Below are 12,563 nucleotides of genomic sequence, written 5' to 3'. Positions count from 1 at the left end.
ATCAACAAATTTTTGGTATGAATTTGCTTTGATCTGCTTCAAAAACACTAAATAACAACCTATTATGAAGAAAAATATTTAAAGTATTGGCACCTTATATATATATTTTTTTTTTCAGATGATTTGAAGTAGTTAAATAGTGCATAATAAATTTGAACAAAAATCAAAAACTGTAACAGTCCCAGGTAGGTGTTAGCTAATCTTCCTTCAAAAATTTCTTCCCAATCTAACACACTAATAATAATAATAATAATAATAATAATAATAATAATAATAGTTGTGATTAGCAAAAATAGATAACAAATAGAAATGCAAGATATTATTAACTTGTAGCACTACAGAATTAATTTGATAGAAAAACAGTTTAAAGAAAACTATTGTGACATTCAATGAAAGAAAACAATTAATATTAATAAAACATAAAAACAGAGAGAAATGTGAGTAAGACCTACACCACTGCAATTCTAAAATAAAATAATAGTCAAGCCATGTACTTAACACTCTACTTATCTTTTTGAAAGAAGAAGCTCATAAATCTAACTAAACCAAAATTTGATGATATGATATGATAGAATGGGGACCAAAAAAATCTTGAACCCGATTTCAGATTCAAGAGGGGTCTGTAAATGGGTCAGGTCAGACTGAATACAAACCAAAACATATTTGTTGTGCCTGCCTGGGTAATTACTCTTTTTTCTTTTTTACTTGTTTTAGATATTTTCTATGAAAAAGATAATTATATTTCAATTTAAACTTAATATATCTTAACGAAAAAGAAACCTATTCCTAATCAAATCAGGGTTTTTGTCCTATATATATATATATATAACTAACTAAGACATTAAATGAAAATGAAAGTGAAGAGTGAAGACTAGTACGTGGCTAATTACTTAATTACTGATATTATCGAAGCAAGCAATTGGAAGAAGCAAGCTGGTTCTTTCTTCTACCAATCCAAATCACAACACACAACAAATTAACCAACCATCAATGGAGACTATGACTTCTGTTCCTGGGGTCATATTTTCCCCAAATGATCAAGAGCTTCTTCAATTTTATTTGAATAATAAGAATTTCAACCCTCATTTACTCCCACTTAATCACATTCAACAACTTCATTCGATTAATGACTTTCATCCAGATGAGTTAACAGCTTTATATCCGCCCATCAACCAAAATGAGTGGTACTTTTATTATCCCAATAATAATAATAATAATAATAATAATAATAATAATAATAAAAAGAGGTCGACTCGAAAAGCTAAAGGTGGAACATGGCATGGAAATGCAACAAAGAAGAAAATATTTGATGAACAAAACAACGAAATAGGTGTTAAAAGGACTTTGGATTTTAAGGACTTAAATAAAACACTTACTTATTGGAAAATGATTGAGTATCAATTGACTCAATCTAATCACCCACATGAGGTAACTACCTACTCCTACTTAAATCACTCTATATTATTGTTTTTGCATAATATTTAAACAAGTTAATAATTTTAATTTATCTTTTGCAGCAATGCAATTGGATGTTATGCAAGATTTATAAAATGAAATCAAAGGAATTGAAGAATAAAATCGAAAACGAGTATAAAGAGCAAAACGCAAAAAGACAGAAATTAATGGAACCAAATAATGAACAAGGATATCAGAAGGAGGCCGTGACAGAAGAAGCAGTACGAACAGAGAATGAGGTTGTCGCAGAAGAACAAGAGCCAACCCTTGATGAGCCAATCTGTCAAAATAGGATCGCTGCAGCGACGCAAGACATTGATGAGCCAAAGCCGAAACCGAAAAAGCAACCGCCAAAGAATTCCCGTTATGATGTAGTATTGAAGGGTTTTTATGACCGACCATCAATTCGAAGCAAGACAACAAGAACATTCCGCTGATAAAATTGGCAATTTATTAACAAAACAAAAGCTAACCAATCGCAATGAGAACAAGATTATAGAGAAGCAAAGGAAATGAAATTTAATGTAGTAGACGATCTTATTAATTTGTTTGTTTCTTTTAACTTTATTATTGTTATTGAAATGTAATCACTAAGAAATTAATCATTCATGCTGTTATTGTTTGTTACTTTTCATCCATGTAAATCAATAGAAAAAAGAATACAAAAATTTTCATTACAGAATAATAATGTAAATTACAATATCTCAAAGTATTATCTCTACTGTAATAATTTTTTGTTTTGTAACAGAAAAGGAAATTGAAACATAAGATTATATTACTTTTGTGACTCACAAACATTGGTACAAAAACATCATCATGTAAAATCCAATAACAAAATGGATTTGCCTTAATTTTGAGCTAAGCATAATTAATTTGACCAAAATTATCAGCAAAGCAACAACATTCATTGGTTGCTTCTCAATGGTAGCAAGGTTTTGTTGTCCAGTTAGGCTAAGTTCATGTGTTTTGCTACTCTGTGGGTCAAATACAGCAAATTCATGATCACCATCTACATACACAAGCAACTCTTGAGATGATGGCTTGCCTGCTTTGAATATATTTTTACCTTCTACTTGAAGCTTGTATGACCAGGATACAGAGAGTTTCGACATACTACATACTGACAGCTGTGGTTGTGAACCTCCGGACACAGTCACAAGATAGTCTGACTTTCCAGCAAACGATAGAGACCTAATTGGCTACAAATACACACACAACAAAAATAAATCCCAAATCTCAGGCCTTCCAACAAACCATCAAATAGGGAAGAGAGCAAAATGAACATTTACCTTTTGAATTTCTCAGAGTACAGCAACAAGGACGTTGTGTTCAGTTCAGGGTCCCATAATGTGATAACAGTTTCTGCCGCAACCGCCAAAACAGAGCCATCAGCAGAAAATGCAGCAGCTGTCATTGCCTTCTTTCTGCAAATGATCAAATAAAATTGAGCCAGGTACAAACGTGTGAGGTTCATAAATGATTGTAGACAAGCTAAAATTTTTATTCAATGTATCAGATTCTCAAAACTTAAGACAAACAAGACTCCCAATTCCATCTTCAGGAAGCTTAACATCAGAAGTACACATTATAGTTCTCTGCTCTTAATGCAACCAATCAAGCAGAGTAATCAAATGCAAACTTGATACGTAACTCTTTAAGCTTAATATCACACTACATATGGTATATAATGGGATTAAACTCACTTAATTTGTCAAAGTCAGTAGTTCTATCTTTCATCTTGTTAGTTATAACAGTTGGCTTTTACACAAACTTAAAGAGAGCTCCACTAACATCTATAAATAGAAGTGTCTCTACTCTATAAGGAATCTCCAATGCTCATACTTCAGATTTCAGAGTCAAGTTTTGAGAGAGAGAGAGAGTCCAAGATTATAGTGAGTGTGTGTGTGTGAAGAGATGTAGTGGGAGTATCACTCTTAAAGTGATTTCTCTCATTGTGAGATATTTTTTTTGTAATTGTTTATTGTGTTGAGTTGTATTTTTGGACATATGTCATTGTGTTTTACTATTCAATCAATAAAGATACATGATTTATTTATTCTCGAGTTAAGTTTATTCTTGTCTAATTTCATCTAAGTTCTAGTTTTTGATTTTGTGATTAATTCTAGTAGTGTTTGTGTGTTCTTGAACATCACTACTGTTGTAACCAGGGGCGTTCCCACATTGAAGCGAGGTGGGGTAGTCGCCCCTCCTGAAAAAAAAAAATTGAGGATATATGTATATATTTTAGTTAGTCAAAATATTTATTTTTGATTAAAAGTGATATTTTTAAACATGATATAAGCTTTGGCATAATGATTAAGTTATATGACATACATAAGGGAGGTCATAGGATCAAATCCCAGCAAGAGGAGTACGCGGATCAAGCACAACAAATTCATGATCACCATCTACATACACAAGCAACAAAATATTTTTCCATATAAAAGGAGGCAGATAATATCATGGCCACAAACAATGAAGGGGGGCAGACAAAGCCATTGAACTCAAGCCAAACAAATTAATTAACAAGCCATTTTGAAATAAATCAATTAATTAAAGACTCTAACCAAACCCTAATATTTATATATACAGTAGAACCTCTATTTAAGAATACTCTATTTAAGAATAACCTCTAATTTGTTATAAAAAAATCAAGTCCCAATTTGGGTCAGTTATAAATAAGAATAACCTCTAAATTGTAATTAGTTATACATTTTTAAAGTCCCGTATTAACAAAGTATACCTCTATATAAGAATAATTACATCTTAATAAAATATATACATGTATTTTGTAAATTTATTTATGTAAAATTAATAATTTTATTTTAAATTATATAATACATGTATGAAATTATATTTACTCTAAAATATTTCTATTATGATATAGTATTAATGATTATTTATTGTTATTATTGTTATATTGATATTTTTTGGTTTTTTAATTTTTTTTTCTAGTGTAACTCTATTTAGTTATAACCTCCCAATTAGAATATAGTTTACTTGGTCCCAAGTGTATTCTTGAATAGAGGTTCTACTGTATACATATTATAAAAATCACAATAAAATTTATGATTATAAAAAAAATTGTGACAAATTATAATAGTCACAAATAATTATATAAATTAAATATATTTTTACTTTTTAGTTACAATACTTATTATAATTAATACTAAATTAATAACAACTTATATTTAAACCAGTAAAAAGCTACGTGCGGCACGTATATTAAATTTTATGTTAGTTTTTTTTTCTATGTTATTTAAAATTGATACAATTAAAAATTAAAGAAAAATATTATTAGTTATTAAGTGAGATTATTATTATGTGTATCTAAATATTATAGTTTATGAAGTTGTCAATTAAAAGTGAATACCGAATGCAATATATTAGTGTTTAAGAAAGCTTGATGATTTAAATATGTTCTTAAATTAATCCAAAATAAACTAAAAATTGATGTTCAAATACTTAAAGAAACATTACTTAAATGGATGTAAGATAAAAAGAAAATTAAAAATCAATCTCTAAATTGTTGATAATTGAAGATAGCATTTGTCTAAAAATTGAAGATAAGAAAACTAATTATACTCATTGGTGGATTTCAATCTTCATTTGCTTTGATAGAGACAATAGTGTAATTTTTGTATTTTGTACTTTTCATTCTAGTCTGGTCCGCATATAACTGGATTGTCCATCTTTTCATTCTAGCTGGGTCCGCATATTTTTTTCACAATAACATGACAGCAGATAGACTCTTTGTATTGTCATCAATAATACTCATTAGATATATATATATACTAGATAAAAGTTACGTAGCGAGCCACGTAAATATTAGTTTTATTTAAGTTCTAGTGTTTTTAATTTTAAGAATTCAGTAACTAATTGTAAATTATTTTTTAAACGATTTGTTTTATAAAAGTAAACTTGTTAAGAATGCCATAATTGTGTATATAAACTTATGATATACACATTGTTATTAATAATAAACATTCAGTTTATCTCAATATATTCATGCTCATATAGTAATTATCCTTAATGTGATGAAATAATTTATGATAAGTCATAACAACATATGACTTCAACATTTACTCTTTGTTTCGGGAAAATTAAAAGGATCAATATATGCGTTTTGGAAAATAAAGAGTAAGGAAATATTATGTAACGAAAATGAATGAAAAAATATCATCTTAAATTAGGGGAAAAGAATTATTAGTTAAAGTTTCAATATAAAAAACCTTATGAAAAATAAAACTAAGCTTAGAGTTGCAGTTATTTTAGAAAACAGCTTCTTGTAAGAGAAAACTACATCCATTTCATTTATGTAGTAACTATTGCAGCACCAATACAATAAAGGCAGCTGCAAGGCATATCCTAGTCCGAGAATAATATTAGCAGTAGCCCTAACAAAATAGTTTCAATATGTAATGCAATTTATTTCTATATTACACAGACAGAATAACAATGTGTGAAATAAAGGTGAATTTATGTAGATTGAAGCCAGATTGTCACACTGAGATCATTAGCTACAAGAATCTCAACTATGGGGTTTTCTTACTCTGTATTAGTAAATGAACAAGCAACTATGAGTCATTAATACCAACAGAAAATATGAAAATCAAAATAGGTTCTACTTATGTACCTGTACATGAATATGTCCAGTCCTTGAAGAATCTTCTTCCAAAGAAAGCAATAATACAAATCTTGGGTTTATACTACAAATCTTTGAAAGAAAGAACATTAAAAACCATAACAAAATCAGGTTAGATTATCTAAAAAGAAAATCTCAAGTTATTGTTGGATCAAAGGTGATGAAAATCTAGTGTACATACAAAAGTAATTTGTTTACTTGCCAGAAATTGGCATTCTTACCAATATCTTTATGAATTTAATAAGATTATAATTATAACCACTCAGATTTCTTCTCATAATTTAATTTTCCTTTTTTCGGCTATTATCCCCTTTATCAAATCTTTTACTTCTCTTCTCACTTTTCTACTTATAATGTTAAATGTCAATGGCAAACAAATTAAAGATTTGTTATTTAATTTCCTAATTGGTTATACTGCCATAGTATTCATAGTTTTCAAGTTAGATTATAATTAAAACCACAAGTCTCCTCTCTTATAAGAACTTTCTCTTCTGTCTCCCTAAAAATCCCCTGTTCTACCTACTTGCTTGCCAATGACACTAAAATTAGCATACAAAGCAAAACATACCGAGTCTCAGTCACAGTCAATGAAGATGTCATGCTCGTTGATCAAATTATTTGACATCTCTCCCTTTGTCCAGATAGTGGACCTAGAGTGGCTGAAGAATGTAGCCTTTCGTGACAAAATTGTTGTGGCTACAGCATCCCTGTTGGCAAACCCTTGCATTAATATGGCTCCAGTGTCAACATTTTGCGCTATCGCCACTGCTAAACCTTTGTCATCCCATTTAACAATGTAGGGTCCAGATGTAGCTCGTTAATAATTACATGATATTATCGGGCAACGATGAACACCTTCAAGAGAGTCCAAAAGATAGATGGGAAACCCATGAATCAAATTTCCTTCTCTAGACTTCCTTTTCCAAACATGTAACAGTCTCTACCATAGTCAACTTTGGTAGACACTTGACTATGTCTGGTAAACTCATAAGCATAACAAAAACTATAACTATTCTAGATCACATTCACAATGCACAAGTTAACTGAATTTTTACAGGCAATGAGAATGTGCACTCTAGATGTAGCTCGAATAAAAATGGATTCCATATTAACGGGCAATGATGAACAACTTCAAGAGATAAAAAGATCTGATATAATAATCAAATCCGTGTCTCTATCTTTAGTTTTCCAGATATGTAACAACTACTACCATAGTATAACTCAATAGAAATCTGACTATATACATCTGGGTCTGACTATATATATATTAAATATCATGGATTAAGAAAAAACAACCTTATTGTTGGAAGCTAGCACAAGGCAAGTGTTCCTTCTCGTAAGAGAGTCTCTACTGGAAATAGATAAACCCAATGGCACTAATCTGGAGGCTGTCAATACAATGAGTGAAGACTGTATTAATGAACGATTCTTATTGATAAAGTCTTATATATCTTTTATTGAAGAAAAAAAACACGCAATGAGAGATTAGCAATATATAAATTACCTTCTCTGATCATTCTTTGCCGCTTATAAATAAAGCTCTAGTCAGTAGTCAAATTGTATCCCCAAATCAACTTGGATGCTCTCTTGTAATGGAATGACTCATGGAATAGACTTCAGTGATAGTTTGAACCAAGTAAAACTCTTTAAGTATCCTTAATAAAAAAAAACACTGAGGCATTTGGTTAGAAGGAATGAAAATATAGGAATGAGAATGAGAATGGGAATAGGAATGGAATAAAATTTAAAATGCATAAAAAAAATTGATAAAAAAATCATTAAATTTTTTTTCTTGTTACATTGGAATGGTCATTCCTTTCTTTTTAAAATGGAATAACTATTCCACCAAAATGGTGGAAAGGAATGGAATGGAATAAAAATTGTTTCCTTTCCATTCCATTCTATTTCATTACCTCCACCTTAAAGTATCATTTTTTTTTCTCAAATGTACTTCTTCTTTTATAAACCCACTTCGCTTTAGCAAAGTTTATGCTTTTTCTTAAATTTCATGCTTGTAATTCTGTTTGGCCACTTCAAAAATTGCCGAGGAATGTTTTTTCTTAACCTTCGGAGGATGCTAAATTTTTACAGCTAGTTTCGTTTTTATTTGCTGCGTCAAGTGGGGTTTTAGGGGTTCTCTTTGGGTTTTAAGAACATCGTTATATTATTATTTTCCACTCTAAGCTAGAATCAGACTTTGAATTTGATTATGGATATGGTAATTGGGTTTTCACTAAGCTGTTCCTTGTTTATGAATAGGAGTCTTTTCTTTTTCCTTCTATTTGAATATTGGGTTTTCATGTTGCAGAAATGACCAAAACAGATGATTTATACTTGGGATATGAACAATGGCTCAAGTTTTTTCAGTTTCAGGCTTTAAAGACAGAGAGGAGCGGCGTGAGAGTGCGAAATACATTACAAGTAACATCTAGAAAAAATAAAATGATCAACTACAGTAAATATATTGTATGTATATAAAACGATACCTTTCAAACAAAGAAATAAAGGTAAATGATGAGATTCACCATTGGAGCGACTTTGAGAATTCAAGGAAGGAAGTAAGAGAATTGTAGTATAATCGGTAAGAAACACTGTTTTGCTCCTTTCTGACCCTTTTTGATTTATCATTTAGGTTCATTCCTGAAAATAACAAATATCCTATTTATTAACAGAATATTCTTTTATTTTTAAAGTATATTCTGTTAAACCAACAAAAAGAATAATTAGCATCAAATATCAATTCAAATATTAATGAGATTTATTTTATTATTTTATTATTTTATTAAATATAAATAAAAAGTCACCCTTAAATTTAACGATTAGGTTTGAATTCCTGTTAACAAATAAACCCAATAATTAAACCCAAAAAATTAAATAATCTTTTAAATATTAATAATCTCTTTTTAAATTAAAAAAATAGCCACATATTTCTCTAACAAATATAGATATTTACCTTATATGTTTGTGATTATTTTTAATTTTACCACCAAGAGGAGAATATTATTGTTGCTTATTAGTAATTTGCAAAGAATGTGAAAGTCTATAAATATATAGTTGTGTAGCTATTATTAGATATGAAATGAGATAATAGAACTTTTTTCAATTAGAAGATTAATGTACATTTTACTATTAATAACATACATTATTACTATTAATAACATACATTATTATAACATAATTATGTTTTACTTACTAAATATACTGACACATATTTTATTTTTTTAAAACAAATCGTTCAAATAATTATACTATTTTAATTATTAATTAAAATAAAAAACTAAAATATTAAATAAAACTAATATTTACGTGGCATGCCACGTAACGATCACCTAGTATAGAATAGATATATATATATATACTAGGTGATTGTTACGTGCCAAGCCACGTAGTGTTAGTTTTATTTAATATTTTAGTTTTTTATTTGAATTAATAATTAAAATAATATAATTATTTGAACGATTTGTTTTATAAAAATAAAATATGTGTCAGTATATTTAGTAAGTAAAATATAGTTGTGTTATAATAATGTATGTTATTAATAGTAAAATGTACATTAATCTTCTAATTGAAAAAAGTTCTATTATCTCATTTCATATCTAATAATAGCTACACAACTATATATTTATAGACTTTCACATTCTTTGCAAATTACTAATAAGCACCAATAATATTTTCATATTCTAATATTTTTCAACCTTCTCCTCTTGGTGGTAAAATTAAAAATAAAACTAAAAATAAGCACAAACATATAAGGTAAATACTAATTACAGCCTATTTTATCTTTTTTTTTTTATTATTTTTTTAAGCTCAAGCCCGAAAATCTCTAAGCCAACACAATCAATCTTCTTTTATATTATCTTTTCTAAATATTTTATCTATATTTTTCTTTTTTAAAAAATAAATAAAAAAATTATTAATATTCTCCCAAGATAGGTTTGTTAGAGAGATATGTGGCTAAGATAATTTTTTTAATTTAAAAAGAGATTATTAATATTTAAAAGATTGTTTATTTAAAAGATTGTTTAATTTTTTGGGTTTAATTATTGGGTTTATTTTTTAACGGGAGATCAAACTAAATCGTTAAATTTAACAGAATATTCTTTTATTTTTAAGTATATTCTGTTAAACCAAGAATGTTAAACCAAGAAATGCCGTTAGATAGGCACTTTTAATATATAAAGATATAGATTCTTTGTATTGTCGAGCCAAGACAATGTTAGTTTTATTTAAATTTTATTCCTATAGTCCGATTTTCCTCCATCAATATTATTTGATTTAATGAGGTTTGCCTAAGAAATTTGAAAGTAACCCTTGAAAAGTTTTATTATCTTGTCCACCAGAGGCTGAATAACAGGATCCTAGACACATATATAACAATAAACATAAGCAAAAAAAATGTTAGCAATATCTTACATGAAAGATCTAACAAACCTATAACCAATAGTAGACATCATAAGTCCTATGAATTTGTAAAATTTGATCAAGTAAATGATATTAAGGGGAAGAGACAATAGTAAACCATAAAGTGAACTTTAAAATATGAACAAATATATTAATTAATTACCAAAACATAAACTCAGCTATTCAAGAAAGTAAAATTAAGACAAAACTATTAAACTGAACATCCTATGAACTGAACAACTCATGCTGCCAAGACCTAAAATTATAACCTTTAAATTTTTATAACACGAGTTATCATATTTGTTTAATTAGTGTTTGATTGTGCAATGCAAATGAGCTACAGCCACAAAATCACAAATACATATCATCAAGTTCAGCAACAAACAAGATATGCAAGAGGGATTAATTCTATTAATTAACCAAGAGTTAGACAGATTACAAGACACAAACCAAGAATGGTGATACACTTAGTTTGGGCAGAAAACACTTAGTTTGTCCTGAGTCTTTATTGATCAATCAGCAAGAACAGTACAGCAATTTGAAGTACAGGGAATCAAAAGTTACGTTTACATCATATCTCACATGAGAGCTCTTGATCAAACACACAAGACACTCTTTTGCAACCCTCATAAACTCTCACTAATTCCTAATTTGTTTGTGCCTCAATCTTCTTGATCGCCTTATTTATTGGCTTTGGTCGACTGAGACAGCTTGACATAAGTTGTAGAAGACCGTTAAAGCGGTTATTCCTCAAAACACCATATCTTAAGAAATCCATTGCTTTGTGTATTTTGTACTCATTCATTGTTGGGCTTGGTATACAAACAAAACTTACACATTCCATTTTCTGAGCAGTCAAGTTCTCATAATGATTTCCTTGCAGCCATGTAACTCCATATTTACAAGCCCACTGGAACTCTTCACATACATTCTTCTCTACCCACTGACTGCATGTAAAAAGTAAAGAAGTAAATACAACTTGTAAAACTTTATCCAAGAGAATGGAGAACAAAGAAACATACAATACAAGGGACATTAATGAACGAGAGTTGTGCAGTCCGAGTGAATACAGATTTGGTCCCTGGTTTATCCTGAATTCTAGTGAACTCCACCACATCTCCAAACACTTATCTTGAAACAGAGGCCAAGTCAAAAGCCAAAGAATTCCCGTTATGATGTAGTATTGAAGGGTTTTTATGACCGACCATCAATTCGAAGCAAGACAACAAGAACATTCCGCTGATAAAACTGGCAATTTATTAACAAAACAAAAGCTAACCAATCGCAATGAGAACAAGATTATAGAGAAGCAAAGGGAATGAAATTTAATGTAGTAGACGATCTTATTAATTTGTTTGTTTCTTTAAACTTTATTATTGTTATTGAAATGTAATCACTAAGAAATTAATCATTCATGCTGTTATTGTTTGTTACTTTTCATCCATGTAAATCAATAGAAAAAAGAATACAAAAAATTCATTACAGAATAATAATGTAAATTACAATATCTCAAAGTATTATCTCTACTGTAATAATTTTCATTACAGAAAACAAAAAACAAAAACAACAATATTAAGTACCACACACACACACAATACATAATTACATATTATCATTGGAGAGCTTGTGTCTTTACCTTCTACTTGAAGCTTGTATGACCAAGATACAGAGAGTTTCGACATACTACATACTGACAGCTGTGGTTGTGAACCTCCGGACACAGTTACAAGATAGTCTGACTTTCCAGCAAACGATAGAGACCTAATTGGCTACAAATACACACAAAGGACACAATGGCAGAATTAACAATAAAATATAGAATAAAGCAAAGAAAGAACATACTTGTAGGAACCCACAGAGTGACACAGCCAACCAGAATTCTTAACTCTTCTTAATCTCATCATGAGAAACCCATATCTGCAACATCACAAAATTAAATTGTATCATGCTAGAAGGTTCTCATTAAAAAAAATGCAACATTTCAAAACATACCTTGAAGTCGCCACCATTTGATGTGCTAACAGCCATTCGGCGACTAGGATGGAAAGCAACTGAAGAGACA

The 12,563-nt window shown here is 29.2% G+C and overlaps 1 long non-coding RNA gene across 3 annotated transcripts; it reads right to left on the bottom strand.

The window, feature by feature from the left end:
* Positions 1-2,103: 2,103 nt before the first annotated feature.
* LOC115702489 (uncharacterized) lies at positions 2,104-8,734 on the bottom strand. Of its 3 annotated transcripts, none has more exons than XR_009688226.1 (7): positions 8,587-8,725; positions 7,605-7,755; positions 7,397-7,488; positions 6,669-6,955; positions 6,092-6,172; positions 2,745-2,879; positions 2,104-2,654 (listed from the first exon to the last, which is right to left on the bottom strand). It is a non-coding gene; the product is annotated as an uncharacterized LOC115702489 (long non-coding RNA). The 3 variants fall into 3 exon arrangements; XR_009688228.1 differs by having other exon boundaries at positions 7,605-7,772; positions 8,587-8,724; XR_009688227.1 differs by having other exon boundaries at positions 6,092-7,488; positions 8,587-8,734.
* Between the last annotated feature and the right edge of the window lie 3,829 nt (positions 8,735-12,563).

Source organism: Cannabis sativa, chromosome 6 (assembly GCF_029168945.1).
Source record: "Cannabis sativa cultivar Pink pepper isolate KNU-18-1 chromosome 6, ASM2916894v1, whole genome shotgun sequence".
In the NCBI taxonomy this organism is placed as follows: domain Eukaryota; kingdom Viridiplantae; phylum Streptophyta; class Magnoliopsida; order Rosales; family Cannabaceae; genus Cannabis; species Cannabis sativa.
This window is presented reverse-complemented; position numbering and strand designations above follow the sequence as displayed.